This window comes from Pinus tabuliformis, chromosome X (assembly GCF_031772625.1).
Source record: "Pinus tabuliformis cultivar Carrire ecotype Pingquan chromosome X, CPIR1, whole genome shotgun sequence".
Taxonomy (NCBI): Eukaryota; Viridiplantae; Streptophyta; class Pinopsida; order Pinales; family Pinaceae; genus Pinus; species Pinus tabuliformis.
This window is the reverse complement of record NC_142308.1, coordinates 1,166,531,415-1,166,556,519: the sequence shown is the minus strand read 5'-3', so window position 1 is coordinate 1,166,556,519 and position 25,105 is coordinate 1,166,531,415. Positions and strand designations below refer to the sequence as shown.

The following is a 25,105-nucleotide window of genomic DNA, read 5'->3' as shown; positions in this document are numbered from 1 at the left end:
CTTGGTAGCCTGGTTGAGTCTGTATAGAGCTTTCGTCAATATGCACACATGAGTGTGCCTCTCATGAGTCTCAAATCCCTCTGGCTATTCGATGTACACTTCTTCCTCTATCACCTCGTTCAAGAAGGCTGTCTTGACGTCTATCTCGTGAATTTGCCATCCCATCTGAGCTGCCAGGGATATAACTGAGTGGACAAAAGTGTATCTGGCAATTGGGGCGAAGGTCTCCTCATAATCTATCCCTTCTTTTTGTGCATACCCCTTTGCCACGAACCTAGCCTTGTACTTTTCCACACTGTCCTCTGCCGCATATTTGATCTTATAGATCCATTTAGAACCTACAACTGATCTGTCTTCCGACCTAGGCACTACCTCGCAAACATCATTCGTCATGATAGAACTATATTGTTCTACCATGGCATCTACCAACACTTGATGCTGTGAGGCCTCCAGAAAGCTGGAAGGTTTTGCACCCTGAGCCACCAACGCTTGGTACCTGTCAGGCTATCTATGCTGGCTTTTGTTCATCCTAGGAGTTCCAATAAACCCTCTGCGTCTCTTAATCTCTGACGAACCTCTTTGCTAGCTCGACCACTAGTCGTGGGAGGTTAAGTCGACTCCTCCTCATCATGCCTCTGCTACTCCATCTATTGAGAACTCCTCGGATTTCCTGCACTTGAGGAAACTCTAGTACTGGTCACAGTACTCGATCCTTGTGACTGTCCTTTTGTTTGTCCCACTGGCTGACCTTGTGGTTTCCCCCGCTGTTGGACCAAGGGAGCTTCTGCTCACCGATTCTGATCGCCTGCAGTCATCTCATGAGATCTCTTGAAAGCTCGGTCCTCCATGAAATTCACATCTTGTCTTACTACAATTTTCCTATTGCTAGGAGTTAGATTTTGTATGCCATTGAGGTTTCGCTGTACCCAACGAAGAATCACTTCTCTACAGTCTGATCCAGTTTGGTACGTTTATCATCTGGCACGTGGCAATAAGCAATGTTGCCAAAAATTCTGAAGTGGGTAACTTTTGGCTTCTTCCTTGTGAAGACACATGGTGTTTTCTTCCCCAATGCTTTATGAGGAGTCCTGTTCTGAGTATATACTGCTGTGTTAGATGCTTTTGCACATAGAAATCTGGGTAGATCATGGTCATAAAACATAGCCTTTGCAGCTCCAAGAATGTTTCCATTTTTCTGCTTCGCTACACCTTTCTGTTGTGGATTATATGGAGCTGTCCATTCTCTCTTAATGCCTTCCATTGCCCAGAAATCTATGAAGTCTTTATCAATATAATCTTCACCATTATTTGAGCGAAGCACCTTGATCCTCTTCCTTGTCGCATTCTCCAGGAGAGCTTAAAAATCTCTGAAAGGATCAAAGACCTCATCTTTGGTCTTCAAGAAGTAGATTCAGGTTTTCTTGGAATAGTTATTAATAAAGGTGACGAAATATTCAGAACCACTGAGAGCTCTAATGGATATCGGGCTGCAAATATCTAAATGTATGAGTCCTAACACGCCATTAGCTCTGCTGTCACTTCTTGGAAATGTTGCCTTAGCATACTTCCCAAGTACGCATCCTTTGCACGCATCATCGTGTTCTGTGCCAAGTTCTGGAACCCCTGTTACCGTTTCTCTAAGCATCTTGAGTACTTCATGGTGTAGATGTTCCATTCTCCTATGCCATATGTAGGAATTTACAGGGTAAGTTCCTCAGATAGAACACCAAAGGACACTGCTCACAAATAAATCACAGAGCAATACACCAATATTCTTGACGTGGTTAAAACCCTCAAAGAGGGAAACAGTCCACGGCCTGAGCCAATGCGACAACTTCAGGCAGTTTATTAATAAAAGAAAGAAAATTTACATAAGCTTCTCTCATGAACGGTCACCCTACAAATGACCCTCCATGCTCTTTAAATAGAGATCATGGACCAATCGGGTGTTAAGCCGCGAATCAAGTGTTGGTGATACCGAGGAGAGAATGAATCGTCGGATCACTTCATGCCTAGAACATATCGTGACTATCAGATTGTAAGTTACAAATATACATAGTAAAGAAACACACTTTACCTAACTCTACACTAGACCAACTTATACTTAACTATTTCCTATGTGTCGGAATATCCTAACATCGCCCCTTAAGAACAACTTGGGATAAGATTGAAGGATGTACAAATATCATACAATAGGAGAAGGGAGGAGGCATTAGAGCCTATCCCCCCATAGTGACAACTTCTTGAACTCCAACCATAAATCGAAGTTTAGTAAACTTTGCCTCTGTGAGAGCCTTTGTAAAGATGTCTGCAACTTGATCATCGGTTGAACAATATTGCACTTCAAGAACATGGTCATGAATGAGCTTTCTGATGAAGTGCATGTGTAGTTCAATGTGTTTGCTGCGCTGATGTTGGACTGGATCTTTGCATAGTTGAATGGCACTTTGATTATCACACCAAAGTGTAGTCGAATGTTGCTGCTGAAAGCCAAACTTTGATAGGATCTGATGAAGCCACAAGGCTTCCTTACTAGCTTCTACAACGCCACGATACTTTGCTTCTGCTGAAGAAAGAGAAATGGCACTTTGTTTCTTGCAAGCCCATGTAATAGGTCCAGAACCAAGAATGAAGACATAACCTGCAGTAGACTTCCGATCATCAGGGTCACCAGCCCAATTAGAATCAGTGAAACCAACCAATAGAGGAGATGCTTCTGCACTGTAATGAATCCCAAACTGAACTGTACCTCAAACATAACAAAGTTTTCTTTTAGCTTCTTTTCAATGACTTTCATGTGGGTTTTGCATAAACCGAGCAATAAGGGAAACAACAAAGGAAAGGTCAGGACGAGTATGGGTCAGATACAAAAGTTTTCCTACAAGTTGATGGTATAAGGTAGCATCAACTTCAGGGGAAGTACAAGTGACTGAAAATTTGGCTCCAGAATGAAAGGGAGAAGGGGTTGGCTTACCGTCTTCCATGTGAAAGTGGCTCAGAAGATCACAAGCATACTTGGACTAGGAAAGGGAAATACCTTCCTTGGATTGCAAGACTTGAAGACCAAGAAAATAATGCAAGTGTGCTAATTTTGTCATTTCAAACTGCTTTTTAAGGCTGGACTTCACATGGTTTATAAGGTTGGGATCACTACCAGTAAGGATAAGATCATCAACATACAGAACAAGAATGATAAGAGACTTGCCCACTTTCTTGGTGTAGACAGTATTGTCAGAATGACACCTAGAAAAGCTAGTATCTAAAAGAAAGCTATCCATTTTGGCATACCAAGCCTGACGGGCTTGCTTGAGACCATAAAGGGATTTCTTAAGCTGACATACAAAGCTAGAGTCTATTTGTATAAAGCTAAGAGGTTGTTCCATATAGATTTCTTCATGCAAGTCCCCATGCAAGAAAGCAGATTTAACATCCATCTGATGGACTTCCCATTTGAAAGAGGCAACAAGGGAAAAAACAAGGTAGATAGATTTCATTTTGGCAACAGGGGAGAAGGTTTCAGTATAGTCAATGCCTTCAACTTGTGAAAAACCCTTAGCAACAAGATCCCATGTATCATTTGCCAATAATGAACGATATTCTTCATTCACAGCTGCGTCCCAATCAGGATGGCCTGAAGCTTCTGCAAAGGTGTCAGGATCATAATTCGCTGAAGCTTGAGCCAGTAAAGAAGAGGCTCTATCGAACTGAGAACGTGTATGTTGCTTATCTGTAGGATCACCTGCAAGAGCACCTGCTGCATCCCGAGTAGCACAGACCCATTTTGGAAGCTGAGGAGCTAAAGGAGGATTTTGAGAAGGTGGGGGAGGATTGTTATCCTCACTGTCATTATCTGAAGAAGAAATATTTTCAAAAGTAGAAGGGATAGAGAGAGGTGGCACATCTGCCGAACTAGGCTCGTAGGCCGATATATTTTCAACAAACTTTACATCTCTTCTAATGATAACATTTTTGGACTTAAATGGAATAAGTCTATATCCTTTGACATCTTCAGAATATCCAACAAAAATACATTTTTCACTCTTAGGTTCTAAAGCTTTACGTTTCTCATCTTGAATATGGGTCCATGCTTCACTTCCAAAAACATGAAAGTGACTTGCATCTGGTTTAATTGAGCTCCATGCTTCTTCTGGAGTGATATTCTTTAAAACCTTAGTAGGAGTGCGATTTACCATTGTTACCAGACTAGGAATTGGCAATAAATCTGCAAGGCAAAAGAGTGAAGAGTTTTAATCAGATCGGGGAAAAGTCAGGAAAAAATTGGTGAATTCAATAAATTAAAATATACACATATATTGAATTAAGAAAAAACATTTTTCATTGATATTCAATAAAGCCATGTCCAAACAATGCATAATAACAAAAAATGTCCAAAATATCATGAATGAATAAGTATCTCATATATGTTATTAGTCCAAACATGATCCAAAGTATTGGGTCCTCACTCCTAACTTGTGACTACATAGAACCAAAAGCATCTACTTCTAAAAGATTATAAAATACTACGTACTAATCAGTAAAATTACAGTGACTAAAATCTCTTGATTGCTGCTAAAATGATACGATAATGGTTTGCTACTGAAATCTCTGACAGAGCACACGCTGAAGCTACACTGGAGCACACTGCTCACTATGCCTCTATTACACTACAACTCTATTACGTTGAGTAAATTGAAACTGAAACCATGCCTCTATTACCTTCTCGACTTATGAGTTGTAGTCCTGAGCAGTGAGAAGTCAATTATGGACCAACTTTTAATTTTTAACATAACTAAACTATGCAGCGAAAAATGCGGGAACCCTAAAAGTTAAAACCTGTGCTCGCCGAGTTGAGGGTTGAAATAGCCGCAATCCCCTAAATCGCAATTAATTAGTGAGTCACTAGTCAAACTCGCGTTGACCGCAAGTCAAATTCGGTCAGCGCGAGTTTGTCTCGCCCATAGTTGAATCAGATCGTTTGATGGAAGAGTAGAGTTTGACTTGTGATTAATCGCGAGTGATCGAAGATTCATGTTTCACTGCGATTTACTACATAATTTGCACAGTTACTTGCTTCTGTTAAAAAATTAAGACTAAGTCCTTTAGATTGAAGCATACAATTAGCCATTTCCTTTAAGGTGCGATTCTTCCTTTCAACTACACCATTTTGTTGTGGAGTATATGGAACAGTATGTTGCATTTGAATTCCATTCTCAATGCAAAAGTTGATGAATTTGTTGTTAGCATATTCTCCGCCATTACCAGATCTTAGCTTAACAATTTGATGTCCAGATTGTTTTTCAACAAAGGCCTTAAACGCCAAGAACATGTTAAATACTTCACTCTTGAGTTTTAAGAAGTATACCCAAGTGTATCCGGAGAAATCATCAATGAAAGTTAAGAAATACTTGTAGCTAGAGAATGAAACAACTGGAAGTGGACCACATAAATCACTATGCACAAGTTGTAAAGGGGCTGAGGCATGCCAAGAGGCACGTTTTTGAAAACTGTTTAGATGATGTTTTTCGAGTACACATCCGAAACAAACACCATCTCTACAAGATACCATAGGAAGACCTGTCACCATATTTTCTTTACATAGATTTTGATGGGAGTGATAGTTTAAGTGACCAAATTGCTCATGCCAAAGTTTGCTCACTTTATCATTATGAGCAACAAATACCGAGGGAAGAGTTGATGACCCAAAGTTGTTAAACTTATACAGCCTTGTAGAATCATCAGCAATGCCAGTAGCTAAAATCTTGTTTAGGATCTCTTAGGTCCTTAATTACAACATCGTGAGGTGAATATTCAATGGTTTTACCTTCACTTGAATCAGTTATCTGATATATAGATAGAAGGTTGTAGGATAAGGTTGGAACACATAGTACATCATTAAATTGACCATTGTCTAGATGAATAGTTCCAGTCCCTACAACATTAAGAGATCTGTCATCACCAACATATATATTTTTGGTGTTACAATCATTTAAAGGAGAAAACATGGCTTTTTTTTGGGCCATGTGATAAGAAGCTTCAGAATCAATGAGCCACTCATGAGAATGAGAAGAAGAAGATACATTTAGTGCACAACCAGACCGAGATGCTTGACAACCACATGCAGAAAGTGCTATTCCTGAAGATGAAGTTGAAGTTGAAGAGTGCTCCAAATGGATGTTATGCTTCTTCATTGCTGCTTCTTAAAGCATTTGAATTCGAAGTGGTCATCTCGATTACAAAAGTTGCATTGTCTATTAGTCTTCTTCCCTTTGCTTTTATTTGCCTTATCATTTTGTCGAATGGATTTTTCATTTTGAGAATGAAATTGCTTAGGACCCTTGTTTGGTTTAGGTCCATTCTTTTTTGGATACTACTTCTTAGGATTCTTTGAATTTGGTTGTTGCTGGGTGGCTAAGGCTTTCTTAGAAGAGTTTCCAAGATTAATAAGACCAAGATGTAAGAGTTTTTCTTGTTCTCTTATTAAAGAATCACAAAAGGCATCAAAGGAGGGGGACTTGTAGTCTTGTCCTTGAGAAATAAAGGCTTCTCTACTAGAATGGAAGGTGGAAACAAACGCAGAGTAGGCTTGTCCCAACTTAGTAAGAATGGAATAGATAAGGCTACCATCTTCTTTATTAACCTTAACACCTTCGAAGAGAAGTCTATGGGTCTTGAACTTGCACAAAAATCTTCAATGGAAGAAAAATTATTAGGGTCCAACGTAAGCAACTCATTTTCGAGTTGATGGGCTCTAGTTTCATTTTTAATTCCAAAAACTTTAGTGAGTTGTTTCATTGCTTCATTGCTTCATTAGGGGTATCAAGTTCTACAATATGGAATCTAAGGTCTGGAGAAATAGACATCCCTATTAACGCACATGCTTGATCTTGCCTATTTTCCCTTTTGGCTTCCTTATCTTCATCTTTAGGTTTAGTTTCTTGGACTGAGGCTATTCTGTAAAGACCTTTACTTCTAAGTAAATCCACAATGTAGGACCACCGGTGGAAGTAGTTGGTTCTGTCAAGAATAACTTGGCATGAACTTTCCATTTTAATAGAAATTGAAGCTGAGATGTTGAAACTAAGTGTTCCAATGGAAGTGTCTCGAAAAATTAGGCCAATTAAAAAAAAATGGCTCTGAAAACGGTTTTCGGATGAAGAAGTTATGGCTTTTTGAATAAAAGTTTTTGAAGATGCCGATGAAGTGCGTGAATGTGTAGAAGTGAATGATAATGTTATATTTAAAGAAAATCCCCCCCCTCTTTCCAAACTTAATCTAATTAGCTCACTTTAATTTTTTTTTTATGTCACCCAATTTTATAAATAAGTGAAAGTCACTTTTACAATGGTACTTTATGAGCTACTCACTAAATTGTAACTTAAATAAAAGATAAGGAGACTTTAGAATTATAAGTGGCTCACTTTTTATAATGGGTGAGAACACTTTTACATAAAGTAACCTTAAAACATAAGTTACATGTGCTTTTTGAAAAAGTAACTCAACAAAAAGAAAGACTTGAACCCAAGACCTCTATTCTCATAAAGTAACTTTGGACCAAGTGAGCTAGTTTAAAAGGTTAGTAATTTTTGGAAAAGAGGAAGGTTTTTTTTTTGTCACTGAAGCTTTGGGGATTGTGCTTACTTGAAAAGTCTCTTTTTCCCAATGTGGAAAAAGTTGAAGTCGGGATTAATTTGGCAAGGGTCCAAAAGTTGAAGAACTCGGCAAAATTAAAAAAACACAAAATTATTCATTTTTTTTTTTTTTTTTGACATCTAGAGTATCCACAACATCAAATAAATGCATTTCCACATAAACATGTAAAGAAAGCTAATATATAATATGTATATGAAGTCTAGTGCTACATCACATATCAAAATAGTGAATCAACTCTTGAATTTTGAGCCCTGTCTGAGTCTCAACTCTCAAGAGTCAAAATATCAACAAAAAATATAATAAATGTATATCATGAGTCATCTAAAAGTCATCAAGTAGTCAGTCACTGAGATTCTATTCCCCTTCTACGGGAATAGGGAATGACTTTGCCTTTTCCTCTAGAGGAAGAAGGCCCTGCCCCTGGGGATACAAATGGACTCAATTGTCCTCTAGAAGACGATGGAAGAGGTGGCCTCCGTCCTATGCTGCTGCTGTCCATCCTAGATGGTGTCACCTCCTCATCATCCTCAACCAGGTTTGCCTCCTGACCCTGATGTTGCTCCTCCTCCTCTACCTCTAGGTCTCCCTCCCCTGCAACTGCTACATCCTCTAGATCCACACCTAACCAATCCGAGATCGAGTCCATGATCGGCTTCTCAGTCTCGACTCTGCATGCAAAGGTGGTATCAATATTGTTCAATGAGATGGCCTCCACATCAGTAGGTGTCTGAAGCTGTCTCACCCACAATCGAAGATTGTAGTAGACGTAGACCATGTCATTGAGGTGTTGGGACTCCAATCTGTATTAGGGTCATAGATTGTAAATTAGTACTTAGAAAATTTAAATATTAAAAATAATCAAATGAATTCAAAAAATTTAATTTGATTTTTTTTTACCTGTTGCGCTTTTTGTTGTGTATTTTGTCAAATACACTCTAGTTGCGCTCACACCCAGAGGAACTGCATGTTTGGCTGAGCACTCGAATGGCAAGCTTTTGGAGATGGGGTACTCTGGCACCATAGCTTGTCCACCAAGCATCTACAAGTTAAAAGAAAAATGAGAAACATAAAAAAAACATTGAAATTCTAAACTTGAAAGTTTGAAACAAACTGAAGCTTACCTGGCATTTTGGTCGTCCTATTCTTAATAGCCATGGTAAAACCAAATGTGCCACCTCCCATCCTATAGACCTCCATTTCTTTAGAAATATCTTCACATTCTTGCTCAGATGACACCATCCTCTCGACACAAGTGAAGAATCCATCCATCACCTCGGCATCAAATTTGAAACCACAGGCGTAAGAAAATGCAGGGTTGAGGTAGATACCTGCAGCATGAATGGGGCGATGGAGGGTATTGTTCCATCGCTCATCAATCACTCTCCATATGACCTGTTGTTTCTCTAACCCCTCGTCTCCCTTATCTTCATAATAAGCACGAATGGCTTCTTTGGCCCTATCCATGGCCTCATACAAGTAGCCCATTGCGGGCTTGTCTCCATCAACCAACCGAAGAACCCTTACCAAAGGTTCTGAAATGGCACACACCTCCTCTACTCCTGCCCAAAAGCTCTGATCATATGAAACTAGTCTGCATATGCCCTCTCCCTCTGGTTTGCGGCTAATAGATAAAGAACGCCAATCCGCTGAAAGAAACATGCTCTTCACATCCCACATAGAATTCAACAGAGACTGAAGAGATATGAAAGTAGTGGCAAATCGTGTAATGGCAGGACGCACCAACTTTTTGTTTTTGGTGTATTTTCTTATCAAGCTAAGCATAGATGCATGATTATATATAAATTTTGTTATGCTCCTAGATGATTCAACAATATCCCTCACAATAGGAATCTTATCTATAACCTCCAACATCAAGTCAATGCAATGAGCAACACAAGGTGTCCAAAACAAGTTAGGATACCTCTCGATAAGTAACTTGCCAACTGCAACATAATTTGCAGTGTTGTTCGTTATGAGTTGGACAACATTGCTTGGGCCTACTTCCTGAATGAAGATGTCCAATAACTCACATAATGTATGTGCATCTTTAATGTGTGCAGATGCATCAACAAATTTCAGAAACATTGTCCCCTTGGGACAACTAACCAAGAAGTTAAGAAGGGTCCTACCCTTTTGGTCGGTCCAACCATCTGACATAACTATGCATCCAATTTGTTCCTATGATGCCCTAAACTCATCCAATCTAGCAGTGCAATCAGTCTCTTCATCTTAAAGAAGAGGCCCTCTCAATTCTGCAAAGGTGGGGGTTTTATACCTCGGGCCAACGACAACAACAACATCAAACATAGGCTGGTAGAAGGGGTTTGTCTTGGAAATGTTGAAAGGAACATCCCTCCATAGAAGACACTTACTGAACAACCTGTCAGCTTTTGCCTTTTCCTTTTTTTTAATTGCTGATTTGATGCCAGGTTGTGCACTAGCTCTGGTTCTAGGAACAAAAGAAGATGAGATAGATGAGGGGTTGGGACCTATGGGTGAGGAAGGTGATGCTGAAGAAGTGTTAAAATTGGCAACTAGGGCCAAACTCCATGTGGGTCATCTTATTTATGGCAGTTGATATTTTTATTGGATCCCTCTCATCGAGAGGTGTAGGATTGATCTAAAGATCATCCGATTCCGATAAGTATTTATGAAGTTATGAATTTATTTATGTTATAAAACAAATTGTCAAGTCGGCCAACAACTTGAGTAGGCTCAAAAGTCCAATAGACATGTCTATTCATCATCTACGTTTTAGTATAAATTAGTGAGGACTTGAAGTCATTTATACACACTCTTCATGTGATCTCCTCTCCACGTCTTGGGTTTTTGGTGAAGTAGAGACACACAAGAAGATACGTTGGGCCAAGTGTATGATGCCCTAGCTTATACGCAGATGATGCCCTAGATTATACGTTGTAATGGAGACACCTAGCCATAGTAAGGGAAGGAATTCTTACGCTGTAATGAAGACACCTAGCCACAGTCATGGAAGACATTCATACGCTGTAATGGGAGACAATCATACGCTATAATAAAGACTCTTTATACGCAGTTATGAAGACATCTAAACACAGCATGGAGACTCTATACATTCATGGAAACACTTGTACATATGCAGCAATATATACGCACCACAGTTAGCCGTAGGTATAAAGAGGAACCACTGTCAAGACATATAGCTGCAGAGAACCGCTGTCATGAAGAGGAGCCGCAGTCATCTCCGCATGAAGCTGAGCCGCAGTAAAGGGTTTGACTGCACCTCGCTTTAGGAACAACCATCAACTCGGGTGCTTGAGGAACAACAGCCTCAGCATATAAATATGTATCTCGGTGCTCTCATTCCATACGCAGTCACAGTGAGGAGAACTCGGATTAATGAATTACTGGAAGTCTGGGTACAAGGAGAAGCAGTGACGAGGGTTTCAAGCAATGTTATATTGTATTGAAACCTCGGTGGCATACCTGTAGCAGCCATATCACAATAAACAACAGTGATAAAACTATTCTCTCTACTGAATGAAGATTATGCTAGAAGTCAGTCCTGGCATAACGAAATAGATTTTGATGATGGTCAAGAGATCCTTGGTATACCTGTAAAAGGACTCAGTCTCGACATCATGAAAATGATAAGGATGAACAGTTATGGTGTATAATCCTCTCATCAAAGTAGTGATGTATGATGATGAATGAAACAGTGGGCATGATAAATAATGAGCAGCATGATGATGAGAGCAGGAGCAGCTCAGTCATCAAGGTTCAACACATGTGACAGTACAACATGGTGTCACACGGTTATGTGCAGCAAATGGACGAAAGGCAACACTATGATAGGTGAAGGAGTCACCTTAGAGAATCAGTTGAAGCAATATGTCTTCAACTGATCTCATGCGATATCAAAAGTCAAAATATTGACTTCTATTGTAAATGTACTATCTCTCTCACTTTCTCTGCTGAACTTTGAAGAACATAAAAGAAGAATTGATCAAGGGTTTCCCCACATTGGGGTTTGTCCCTGGCTGGCGCCACATCTTGTGTCCTCTTGTCATGGCTTGTCTTTTGTGATTTATATTTATGTTTTATCTGCAATTTACTTTAATGCTGATGTGATTGCTAATCTGGAAATGGTATTGAAAATTGAAATAAATTGCTCTAGCATAGAACATACCCAAAATTAACAAGAAGCACTGCCACTCTCAATTCCCCCCACTCTTGAGGCTTCTACAAGTTGGATTTTTAGTGCTGCCCTGGTGTCTTTTTCGTCCTCTTTATCCATCAGTGATTGAATGGCCCGTCGGATGATTTCTGAAGTTGTCTGAAGTTGTATTTGGGCAAAGGTCAACATTTTGCCCCAGAATTTGCCCCAAATGGAATTTTAATGTGTTGATACCTCCTAACATATGCTTGCCACACAACTTGCAAGTCAAATACATTCTATTGATCCCCCTAGTTTCGTGTATAGTATCAGGTTCACCATATTGCCACATAGCGTCCAAAATCCCTGGCATTTTGTTTTAAACTTTGAACTTGAATTTAAATTTGAGCACAATTTTTTTTTGAAACAAATTAAAAATTTCCCATCACATAAAAAGCAAACACAAATGCAATAGTTGATTTTAGATTTTAAATGCCTCTTCTCAGTCACTTGAAAACACTCAGATTCAGTAAACAAGGGTTTGAAATTTGAATTTTTGTCATTTTAATCTTGAAAGTTGAAGTTTTGCTTCAATCTAGAATCTAGATTCTAGGCAAAAATAAGACATAAACAAACTAATAGAATTTTAGAGAAGTATAGAAAGATTTAAGAAATCATGTGTAAAAAAACTATGAGAGAAATTAAAATACATACCTGGCACTGGGCAGCAACAATTCGGCACTTTGAAGTTTGAATCTCCCACGATGAGCAGTGGAAAAATCTCCAAATCTCCACCTCAAAACTCACAAATATTCTCCTCTAACGCAATGGCAAACCCCTATGTATCTCCACAACGCCGAATGGGAGAGAAAACAACGAAAAATAAGACCATTTTCACCTTTGCGGGCTCTTTATCCGCGGCCTGGGAAGGGAGGCTGACTTTTTGGGCCGACTCAAGATTAAATCGGGAGTATAACGAAAAAATCGCGATTTTTTCCTTTGTGAAAAAGTCGCCAAAAAGTCGTGCTATTAAATCGTTTAGTTCAAAAAATCGCGTTTTTAGGATTAAATCGCGATTTTTTGAAGACTTTTCCCACGCTGCTTTTTCCTAGAAAACAAAAAACCACACAACCCAACACAGACATGCAATAAAAACAAACCTTATGGCTTGAAGTTAACTTTCGTCGGAAATTATATATTTTCCTTGATGTTTTTGATTTCCCGATATCACACTAAGGCGCGGCGGAAAAGAGCTTACACATGAGAAAAATCCTTCCTTTTTGTTTCTGATTTGCCCAGATCGCATAGAGTCGCAGGGCAAAGAGCATACACAGAAATGAAAGGTATAGATCTGGTAATAAAAAATAGAGGGCTAAATAAACCGAAATAAATAGAGAGACGAATAACTAAAACTACAAAAAACACTGTATACCTCCAGATCTTGAAAATGACATAGCTAGGGCTACAGGAAACCTTTTCGCGTGAAACGAAAGTGGTTCCTGATTGGAATAGATGCTCCTAACACAATAGAGCAATCCTCTCGGCCCAAAAGCAGTAAAAAACAATAGATCTAGGAAACGACAGTCGGATGCAATTGTACAGGCTTCGGATTTGGATCACCAACTGATGCGACCCTCAAATAGCTCTGATACCATATAGGAATTTACGGTGTAAGTTCCTCAAATAAAACACCAAAGGACACTGCTCACAAACAGATCACAGATCAATACACCAGTGTTCTTGACGTAGTTAAAACCCTCAAAGAGGGAAACAGTCCACGGCTTGAGCCAACGTAGCCACTTCAGGCAATCTATTAATAAAAGAAAGAAAATTTACATAAGCTTCTCTCATGAACGGTCACCCTACAAATGACCCTCCATGCTCTTTAAATAGAGATTATGGACCAATTGGGTGTTAAGCCATGGATCATGTGTTGGTAATACCAAGGAGAGAATGAACCGTCAGATCACTTCATGTCTAGAACATATCGTGACCGACGGATTGTAAGTTACAAATGTACATAGTAAAGAAACACACTTTACCTAACTCTACACTAGACCAAGTTATACTTAACTATTTCCTATGTGTCGGAATATCCTAACACCATAACTCATTCAGCTCCCTCCCACTGCTACTGTCACTACCTATTAATGCCATTGGAGAATCAATTTGTAACTGATACAATCTGTTACTTCGAACTCCAATCTGTCTTACCTTTTTCCAGCTTAAGTGTTTGACATACACTTTCTTCCCTACAAAGTGAATATCATACCCCTTATCTTGTAGCTGGGATACTGAAATCAGTTTCATACCCAATCTTGGCACATGCAATACATCTATAACGCTGGTGCTTGCTCTTGAATCGCTCTAAAAATCTATGGTACCTCTCCCTACTGGAGTACATTTCGTTCTATTTCCGATAGTAATTTGGAAGTCCATTTGATCCTCTTTGTAGCTAGAGAAATATTCTCTAACCCCTGTCATGTGAGTTGATGCTCCACTGTCTATATACCAGACTCCCTGTGAAGCTGATCCTGTTAAGCAAGCAAATTCGTCCTCCAATCTGGAAGACAAATCTGAAGTCTCCTGAATGTTACTTTTGTCCATGGTTATGCTGAAGAATTTATAGTGTGCTATTCCTCTTTTCCACCTCGACATTGGCTCTGCTCTAGCAAACTGTTGCAAAACCCTCTGTGTCCAGCTAGAGATCTGCTCAACAAAGGTATTGATCTACTCGCTCTACCTTTGGAATCACTCGATCTGGAAGGATCAAATTTCTCTGCCCCTCTCAGATAATCGGTCTTTCCTCAAGCAACTCGACCACTTGGCAAGATACTGCGCTGCCTTTGGGAATTTCGGCCTGCCTTCCTTGATGAGCAGTGGAATTCCTTTCTTTCGTTTTCATGAGCTCTTCGGATGATCAACTATGCTTTGGTACGATGTGAAATTTTTATCAATTGCAACAATTGGAAATTATTCTTCTAACTGAAAATTTAATTATGTAGTTTATTTGCTACGACAAACAATGAATAAAATCACAATTGCAATTTTCACCATAAAAATACTGTGGAAAATAAAATAATGAAAATCGAGAAATTCTAGCACACACACAAAAATTTTCACAGAGTTATTTTTGGACAATTGCCCCCAGGAAAACCCAATGTGGGAAAACTAGTGCAACAGATGAGGATTTTATTATTATTCTTCGACAACAATTCTGAGTACAATAATTTAGATGCCCAACTGGAAAATCTAATTTGAGGAAAATACTGGCAAAATTATCGTGAGAATTTTCTCTCATCCCACAACTATTTTCTGCCTCCGAAATTGCCTCCCTAGCCTTTGCGCAGATCTCCCTGCATCATCCTCTGCGCAGAGCTTACGCTGGCCCTCTTAGAATTTCGCCCTTCCTTCCTTTGCCTCTTCCAAAGACTCGAAACCTTCTTCCCGGAATGTTGCTGCCCTCCTCTTCCACCTTCTACTCACCCTCTGGATCTATCTTCTCTGCTTAGCTGTTGCAACTAAGAAAATCAAACTGCTTGGGCAACTGAGTATCTGCACTGGTGTGTTCTCCATCACCACATCGACCTCCTCTTATAATCCACTGTTGGAGCACCAACGACCAAGATTAGAACTTAATCAATGGCTAAGATCATCTCTGGATCGATCCGTGTGAGTTTCTAAGTGATTCTCACCTTATCTCAATTAATACTGATTAATTAACCATATTCCCTAAGTTTAGACTTAGGAAATATTTAAAAAACAGTTAATAATCTAATTGAGACACTTTTAGGCGGAATTTCCAGAAACGATTTCTGGGTTTTGGAGATCTCATGTATTCTAGCCTCTTCAACAAATTTCGTGGCTAGAACACATCCAATGCTACAAAAACTAACAAATTCCAGCTCTGAGCTCACACATGCAAAGAGGAGAGATGAAATTCTATTGTTCGAGTTTGACTTTGTTTTGGGTCTGTTTGACCAATGTTGACTTTAGGTTTTGGAATTGGTTTGACTTAGGTTTTGACTTGGGATTTGGACATGTTCTTGGAGGTTGAATTCATGAGAAAGGAGGATGTATTTTTCTAGGTACTTTGACTACATTTGACCGTAGACATGAGGCAACTTTGACCGCAGGGTTGACCGTGATGTTGACTGATTTTGAAGTAGAATTGTGTGACTGTTTTGACCAAGTTTGACTGAGGGAAAGAGGCTGAATTCTCTTCTTCCCTTCACCGAATTATTTGGAGCACTTTGATTGTTCACTGTTGATTGGTTAGGGCAACGTTGACTGTTGTTGACTTTGAAGTTTGACCAGAAATTGTAGATTTGACTATATTTCTCTCATTTGATTGGATATTGGATAGTTGATTTGATTGTTCAAGGCTTTGACCTTTGACAATATTGTTGATGTAGATGATGTATTTCTATACTAAACGTTTTATGACAATCTAATAGAAGAAGAATTTGGAAAGGGTTTTCCCCCTTGTGGGGCTTTTCCTTGGTCGTTGACCAAATCACTATGTCTCTCTATTGTTCTTCTCTGTCTTCTATTGTGCATTTGGTTTACTGTTCTATCTACAATTTTTTATTGGTATTGGAAGATTGAAATCATATTGGAAATTGATTGCTAATTGAAGAAAAAATGTTACAAGTGATTATGTCAAGCATAGAACACTTGGAAAATTAACATTTTCAAGAATAAGACTTGAATAAAAGGCACTTACAAGATGATAATATGATATATCCATCCACAAATCAAAATATAGCTCCAAGAAAGATCGAATTTTAGTTCCAAATATCGAAATGCATCCAAGACATCCAATAACCAATCCAAAGAGCAAGTGCGAATTTGCCAAGAAGGCTGAAATTCCCAAGTGTGATGATGATCCTTCACAAATGAAGTTGAGTTCTATTTATATGAGACCTAGTAGGTCGAATTATTAGCCTAAGGCCCCTAACATTATAAAAATGTGCAAGATACTATCCTTGGTCAGAAGGCAACCAAGTAGCTTTTACAAATTATGGATTAGTCATCCAAATGCTAGTCGAATTGATGATGTCATGCAAATGTCGGGTCGTTGGAGGGCCATGTTGAGTCCTCATGGTGCCAAAATGTGTGAGAGGGCTCCATAAATCTCAAACAAGGGGATGGCCCCTTAGTCTCTATGCAAGTCATCATGTGGGGCCCCAAATTGGGTTTGGGGCTCAAAAGTTGGGCTCATGGGTTTCCTGATGATGGAAAAGCCTGTAATGCTCCAATACTGAGGGCTCTAACGATGGTTCTTTCCCTCCCATGTCTTAAGGGGCGAGACAAATCTCCTCTGGGCTTGTGATCAATTGCCAAACCATGTGATCACCTCTAAACTTCCCTGGACACACTGATCCAGGTGCATCATCTTGTGAATGAAGTGGGGCAAATGAGTAGACCACTGAAGTTGCTAAGGGTGCCCATGGCATGAAATGATGCTCTACAGAGGATGGAGTCCCATGGTTCTCAACGCTTCCCTTAGGGATGTCAATATGATCCTGTAGTGGGCTTGGGCCCCACTTAAGTTGCCCAACCCATGATGAAACCACCTGCAAACTACATAAAAGATCCAATGCGCTTCCTCATCATCTGGTTCAATAATTCATTAGTTCATCTAAATGAACCAAGTTTGTTAATGAAGGGAAAATTGAGACTTCATAGAGGGCTTCCCTTCCAAATTTGGGGCTTCAAGATTGTAATAGTGCTACCTTCCTAGGTAGGAGTGGTTAATAAACAACCCTATTAAGTGTTCACAACCCCTAAGGGGAAAGACCAACCCCTAGTACATTTTTCAATTGATAGGTGTCATGTGAATGATGATGAATGGATTGGGACACAAGGGGTCATAAGGACAAATGCCATCGGTTCAAGGATGGCAATGATGAGTGGTGTCCACATATTTGGGTGTATAAATGTAGGAGGAAGCAATTGTGGATACATGAGTTAGCCCAACAAGGGCAAGGGCTCATGTTTGGCTTTTTTGCACGTGCTATATTAAATGTCCCGACCATCTTTTGCATTTTATAATATCCTTTTCTTTTGTGTATTGCTTGTGGCCATGACATGCTTTTAACGTTCTTCTAGCCGCATCAACTTTCAGTGCATCATTTCCAGGCCCGACGCAAACATGTGGACAAGGGGAGGGGGTGTGCTATTGCCTTTTGTCCCTAGTGGTCATGTAGACGCATAGAAGGAAAATGATGAAATAGGGCTTTTAATGTGTAGATAAGAGTGAGAAATGTGGAATGAGAAAACATGAGAACACAACCAAAATTAAGGTTTCCCAAGGAGTGCCCTTCGTGAAACTATAAATCAATAGGGGAGATCCCATGGGACTAGTGTTGAAGATTAACACCCCATTTAAGGTGAGGGAACAACATCATGGTGAAAACCCTTCCTTCATCCAAGTGACCCAATAATCCATGCCCCAGATGGCCAAGAAAAACAAACTTAAGCACCTGTTTGCACAATGAAAAACAAACATAAGCACTTGATTGCACAATGAAAAAAAAACATAAGCACCTGGTTGCACAATGAAAAACTTACCTTTTGGGTTGGATTTCCCACCTTCAAACATATGCTCTCGACAGACGGGTGAGGGGACATATGACTGATGCGGGGAGTAGAGATCAAATTGCACAATGTATCGGCTACATTGGTGGCTGTCAGGGGCTGAAGAGAGATTGAAGAGAAAAAATTCTCCCTTGGGGTCACCTACTTTTGGTGGGTAATAGGCCACACCAATGATTACCGTCTGCAAGAAGTTATATGCTTCTGATTTTGAGTTGGTAGACCCCACTTTATATCGTCAGTTGATCGGGTCATTGATGTATCTGGTCAACACTAGATGAGATGTATGTTTCATAATCAACACATTGATTCAGTTTATGATGGAGCCTAGGGGGGTGCATTGGGTTGCTGCGAAACATGTGTTACGATACCTACAGGAAAAGTGAATTATGGATTGGACTATGTCCAGGGGAATGGAGTCAAGTTTACAGGTTGTATAGACTCAGATTGGACAAACAATGCTAGTGATAGGAAGAGTACATCTGGATGTTGTTTCATGTTGGGTTCAACAGTGGTGTCATGGTTCAACAGGAAACAAAGTTCAATGTCACTGAGTTCCACAAAGTTGAGTTCATTGCAGTTAGTCAGGCCAGTTGCGAGGCCATTTGCCTTTGCAAGATGTTGTATAGCTTATTTGGTTAGTGGCTGAGACCAACTACGATTTACTATGATAATCAAAGTTGTATTAAACTCACGGAGAATCTAGCATTTCATGATAGGTCAAAATATATTGAAATCAAATATGACTTCATCCGAGATTGTGTTCATAGAGGTACAATGAACCTAGTGTACATATCCATTGATGAGCAGGTTGCAAATATTCTCACCAAGTCCTTGCCAAGGGGGAAGTATGTCTACTTCAGGGGTAAGATGGGACTGGTGAGAAACACCTTTCTTGGTAAGAGAGAGTGTTGAAAAAGTACCAAGGAGGTGTTTCCTAGTGCTTTTCCCCTAAGCTTAGGAAAACAAGTGAACCCATCCTTTTAGTGTGACTTTATGAGAACCAGTGTTGCGAAATCGCAATTTTTTCCACACGACGATTTAATCGGCAATTTTCTCCAAAATGAAAAAATTGTGATAAGATCGTAAAAATTGCCAAAAATTGTTAAAACTGTCGAAAAATTGTGGCAAAATTGCCAAGATTTTTTTCCAAAATGAAAAAAATTGCGATTAAATCGTAAAAATCGCCAAAAAATCGTCAAAAAATCGTAGATGCTTTAGATACTTAAATAATTGAAAAAAAAAAGATTTTTTAATATTTTTTTAATGTTGCCGATGTTTTGCCAATTTTTATCGTTTTCCCAATTTTTACGATTTTTTCCTTTTTTGGACCCTTGCCGATTTTATCCTGATCCCGCTTTTCACAACATTGTATGAGATCATTAAAATCATGTGACGTTTTAGTCACTTAATGAGGTCTAAAAGTACATTGTACTTTTATAATATTAAAGTGACTATATATTCTTAAAGTGAGTTTATGAGGCAAAAAGTACATGGTACAACAAGTTATTAAAGTGACTAGAGGGGGTTATTAATGAAGGGGGAGACATGAGGGAGAGTCAATGTGAGATTAGATCTCCACCCTTGATCAAGAAAAGTTAAGATCTAATCTCATCCCTTGATCCTAGGGATAGGTCTTCTCATCCTTATGGAGACTAGAAAGAGGGGAAAAGGAAAATGGAGGCTAAATTATTCTTCATGTGTAGATTTTGAGAAGAGGAGATGAGGAGAGACGTTGATGGAGAAGGATGTGATAACAAACATTTGCAGCAAGGAGAGATTCTACAACAAGAAAATTTTCTAGGCTGAAAATGTTGCATGCAAACCAAGAAGGTATAAGAGGTATAACAGTCTGCTCCAAAGCTCTTTTTGAGGCAAGTTGTTAAAATTGGCAACTAGGGCCAAACTCCATGTGGGTCTTCTCATTTATGGCAGTTGATATTTCTCTTGGATTCCTCTCTTCGAGAGGTGTAGGATTGATCTAAAGATCATCATCTGATTCCGACATGTCTTCATGGAAATATGAATTTATTTGTGTTATGTGACAATTCATCAAAGTCGGCTAGCAACCAAATTACCCCCATCTATCCTCAACGTTGCACTATAAATAGAGGTGCCTTGCAAGTCATTTTACACACTCTTGTGATCTCTCAATTCATTCTGTTTTGGGTTTTGATGAACGAGAGATCTAGAGAGAGTGCCCTAGGCTCTACGCTGTCATAATGAAGAAGCCCTAACGTAGTCTGAAGGAGAGATCTTAATGTTGCTATGGAGAGCCCTAATTACAGTCAGGGAGAAGCCCTAGACATGGAGGAGAAAGGGTCTTCTAGGAGTCCCTACACTGCCCTAAATGCAGCCATGGAAACACGAGTGGCTAAAATGCAGGTCTATAATAGACCCTAAGAAGCTGTCCTTAAATGCCCTAACGCTGCCCTAAACGCAATCATGGTGAAGGTCACCTAGAACGCAGTGAATGAGGGTTTCATAGGTAGCAAAAGGAGGCATGTATTTGCTGTAAAGAGGGGGCCTTGACAAGCCCTAACAATAGTCTAATCAAGTGTCACAAGTTGGTGCCCTAGACGCAGTCAAGGAAGAGATGTATACGCAGTCCATGGAGGGATCTAAGCCGCAGTCATCTAAGGACCTAGCTACTGTTACAAGGATGCCTGGCCACAGTTAAAAGGGAGACCTGTATTGGTGAAAAAGGGAGTACCTATACGCAGCATGAAAGTGGCCCCTAATCCGCTGTCTCAAGGTCCTTATTACGCAACCCTAATCTGCTGTTAAGAGAGGCCCATTAATAGTCTTGTGAAGACTCTTATTGCTGTCCAAAGAGATCCTTACATGCTATCCTAAGATGACCTAAACCGTAGTCTATTAGCAGCTCAAAGAGACCTTGTTGCAGTACCTTAATCGCTGTCATGATGCCACATTGCTGTAGATGACAGCGTGGCCTAATTAAGGACTGTATGGCCATATTGGTGATGATCGTGAGCTTGATTTAAAGGGTTTCTTAGTCTACAACTACATCTACCTGCTTTGCTAGGCTGCAAGCCATAACAAGCAGCTAAGGTTGTTCCAAGGTAGTATTACAATTGCTTTGAGTTTAGATGGCCGCATGGATTAGGAGGGGCTCTCCTAGGTGGTTTGCAGCCCTTGAAGGGCTTAGTTATCTAACAACTATGTAGCATGATGAGATGCAACATGATGAGATGCAGCATGATGGATGCAACATGATGGATACAGCAAGGTGAGATGCAGCATGATGAGATGCAGCATGATGAGATGCAGCATGGTGAGATGTAGCATGATGAGATGCAGCATGATGGATGTAGCATGATGGAATGCAACATGATGGATGCATCATGGTTGGATGCATATGCAACATGGCGATGGAATCACCTTGGGAGAATGTTTGTCTTCACCCAAGTTCAGAACTGCAGTCCTTGTCATCTTCTTGGTGAAGCTCTTTGATGTATGATCTTGTGAAGTCAAAGTGTTGACTTTTGATGTATATGTACTATCTCTCTCTGCTGAATTATTTATCTCTCTCTGCTGAATTATTGAAGAATATAAGAAGAATTGATCAAGGGTTTCCCCACAATGGGGTTTGTCCCTGGTTGGCACCACATCTTGTGTCCTCTTTTCTTGGCTTGTTTTCTGCGATTTATGTTTATGTTCTATCTGCACTTTACTATCATGCTGATGTGATTGCTAATTTGAATATTGTTATTGGGCTAATATGGAAAAATTGAATTAAATTGCGCTAAGCATAAAACATACTTAAAATTAACATGGTATCAGAGGTGAGGTGAAGACAAAGCCCAAGCAAGAGTAAAAGAGCAATCACCGAAGACAGTTGGAAATGACAAAAGGCTCAATGGGTTCCTCATCCCACTTCAAATTCACCAAGGGTGAAGTCGGAACAAGGAAGATTATTAGAGTGGCGCAGAGGAAGCATCTGGTGGCCTACCTAAAGGTCACTTCAAAAGGAAGTCTGCATCCAAGGATGGAAGGAAAGACAAATGCCTTGCTTGCAATAAGTTTGGCCATCATGCGAGGGAGTGTCACATGATGATGATCATAATCATTCCAGGGCATCTTCAATGATCGGAGGAATGACAAGTTCTATGGAAAAGGAAAAAGGAATGAAGGTCATCAAGGAAATCGCCGACTCTCCAAGAAAGCAAGGAACTCCAGGTATGAAGAATCAAATGTTGTTTCTGATAAGGAAAAGGAGCATTAACTTATATTGGCCCCCTCCACTACTTCTCCTCCGGACTCTTTGGGAATATGGCTTATTGGTAATAGTGCTTCAAGGCACTTCATCAAATGCAAGGAAGCGCTCTCTAATTTGATAGAGAAGGAAACAATCGTGGAGATTATTCTTGGATACGATGCCGCATATCTCGGAAAGGGTGGAAGGAATGCTACCCTTCAATTGAATGAGTGTAGCACGATTCATTTACGAGAAGTTCTTTATGTACCTGATCTTAAGAAGAACCTGGTGTCCATTTTGGCAATGAAAGTCAAAGGTTTCAAGGTGGCATTCATCGATGGAAAGGTATGTGTTTGAAAAAGGAATTTTAAAGATGCTTTTACTCTTGGGTTCAAGGTTGGAAATTTGTATCAAGTTGCAAGAAGTCCAATGGGGACCATGTTGTGTGACATCTCTTCTATGGCACCCAAGGTTTGCCCATCTTCAATGTAAGGCCCTACCCGATGTGAGACAGATGGTGACAGGGATGCCTGTATTCAAAGAAGAGCATGAAGGTACATGTTCGAAATGTACCAAAGGAAGACTTACAAGGGGACCATTCCCCTCATGTAAAAGCAAGACCACTGACCACCTATATGGAACAACCTGAGTGGTTTGAGATTCATGATCGGGAATCTCATGTATGTAGGTGGAAGAAAGCCATCTATGGCTTGAAGCAAGCTCCCCGAGCTTGGTATGAGAGGATTGATAGCTCTCTGATGAAGTTGAGATTCACTAGGAGTGAAGCCGATCCAAACTTTTGCTTGAAGGTTGTGGATGATATACCTCTCATAATGGTACCCTGTGAGGACAACCTCTTTCTGACAAGTGCAGACCCTCATTTGCAAAAGTAAGAGGGAGTTGGATTTCAGATTTGGAGTGGTGAACTGCAAGCTCGTGACTACCTCGATGAAGTCTAACTTTAAGAAGTTATGCGTTTGTTCTGCCGGACCTGATTTGGGAAATGCCTCTAAGTTTCTTCAACTCATAATAACATTGATGTTCTTGGTGAACTCCCATCCAGATATATGTTTTGCAGTTAGCATGTTGAGCTCATTTATGGTTGAGCCTCACTGGATTGGTGTCAAGAATCCCCTGAGATATCTTCAGGGCACAATAACTCATGGATTGAGATACACTGCTGGGAATGTGACGCTGCATAATTATTCTGATGCTGATTAGGCAGGCAGTGTGGAGGATTGCAAGAGCACTTATGGGTGCTGGTTCTCTTTGGGTTCTACTTTGATGAGCAGGAAGCAGAAGTTGGTTGTTTTGAGAACCGATGAGGCCGGATACATAGCTGTGAGTATGGCCTCATGTGAAGATGTCTGGTTGTGGAAGATCTTCAGTAAGTTGTTTGAACACGTGATGGATACCATCGTGATCTTCTGTGACAACCAGGGGGGGATTCGATTGTTGAGGAATCTCGTGTTCTATGATCGCTCCAAGCATATTTGACATTAGGTACCATTTTATCTGGGATATGGTACAACGAGGAGCAAGAAGGCTCCATCACTCTGGGGCTGATGTGTAGATCACCGATATTCAGATGAAGCCCCTAGGAAAGGTCAAATTCTTGACTTTCTGAGAACGACTAGGAGTAGTGGAGAGACTCTCTCCTGAAGGTCTAGTATAATATAGACATTGAGCTCTGGGAACTCTGGGGGGCTTGGGGGTACTTCTTGGAGCGATGAGTGGTTCATCCTTCTCCTGCTGAGATACAATCATAGGGTGAGTGGTTCAGCCTTCCCCTAGTGATTTGTTGTGTACAGGGTAAGTGGTTCAGCCTTCCCCTGGGATACCCCATGGCGACATGTAGGCAGGATGAGTGGTTCATCCTTCTCCGGCTAAGACATCCTACCCATGTAGTCTGGGACTCGTGGGAAGTACCTCTCATCTGGCCAATGAGTCGGGAAATGAGGATAGAGACCATAGTAGTACCGATGGACGCATCGTGTTACTACTATACTCCCTATGCTAGGATGATATTGATCTTGGATCAATTGAACTCACTTCGGGTCAGTAAGAGTGGTATGACACTCTATTTATTTGGAACTGATTTCGGATCAATAAGAGTGGTATGACACAATCTCTTTATTTGGAAGTGATTTTGGATTAGTAAGAGTGGTATGAGACACTCTCTTTTATATGGGATTGACTTCGGGTCAGTAGAGGATGGTATGATACATTCTTGATCACTTCTTCTTCTTCATAGTTCGGCAGAGCAGAGCAGTGCAAGGCACTGACGATAGAGATAGTACAGACTGATAGAGGATTAGCAGATGGAGTTCTCCCTAGTTGAGAGGGAGCGCTAAAATTGGCTACTAGGGCCAAACTCCATGTGGGTCTTCTTATTTATGGCAGCTGATATTTTTCTTAGATTCCTCTTGTCAAGAGGTGTAGGTTTGATCTAAAGATCATCTGATTTTGACATGTATTCATGGAGATATGAATTTATTTGT

At 40.1% G+C, this 25,105-nt stretch overlaps 1 protein-coding gene across 5 annotated transcripts in view; it reads left to right on the top strand.

The window, feature by feature from the left end:
- Positions 1–25,105, top strand: part of SECA2 (Preprotein translocase SecA family protein) — a 475,015-nt gene that overhangs the window by 328,209 nt on the left and 121,701 nt on the right. The window lies entirely within an intron of this gene.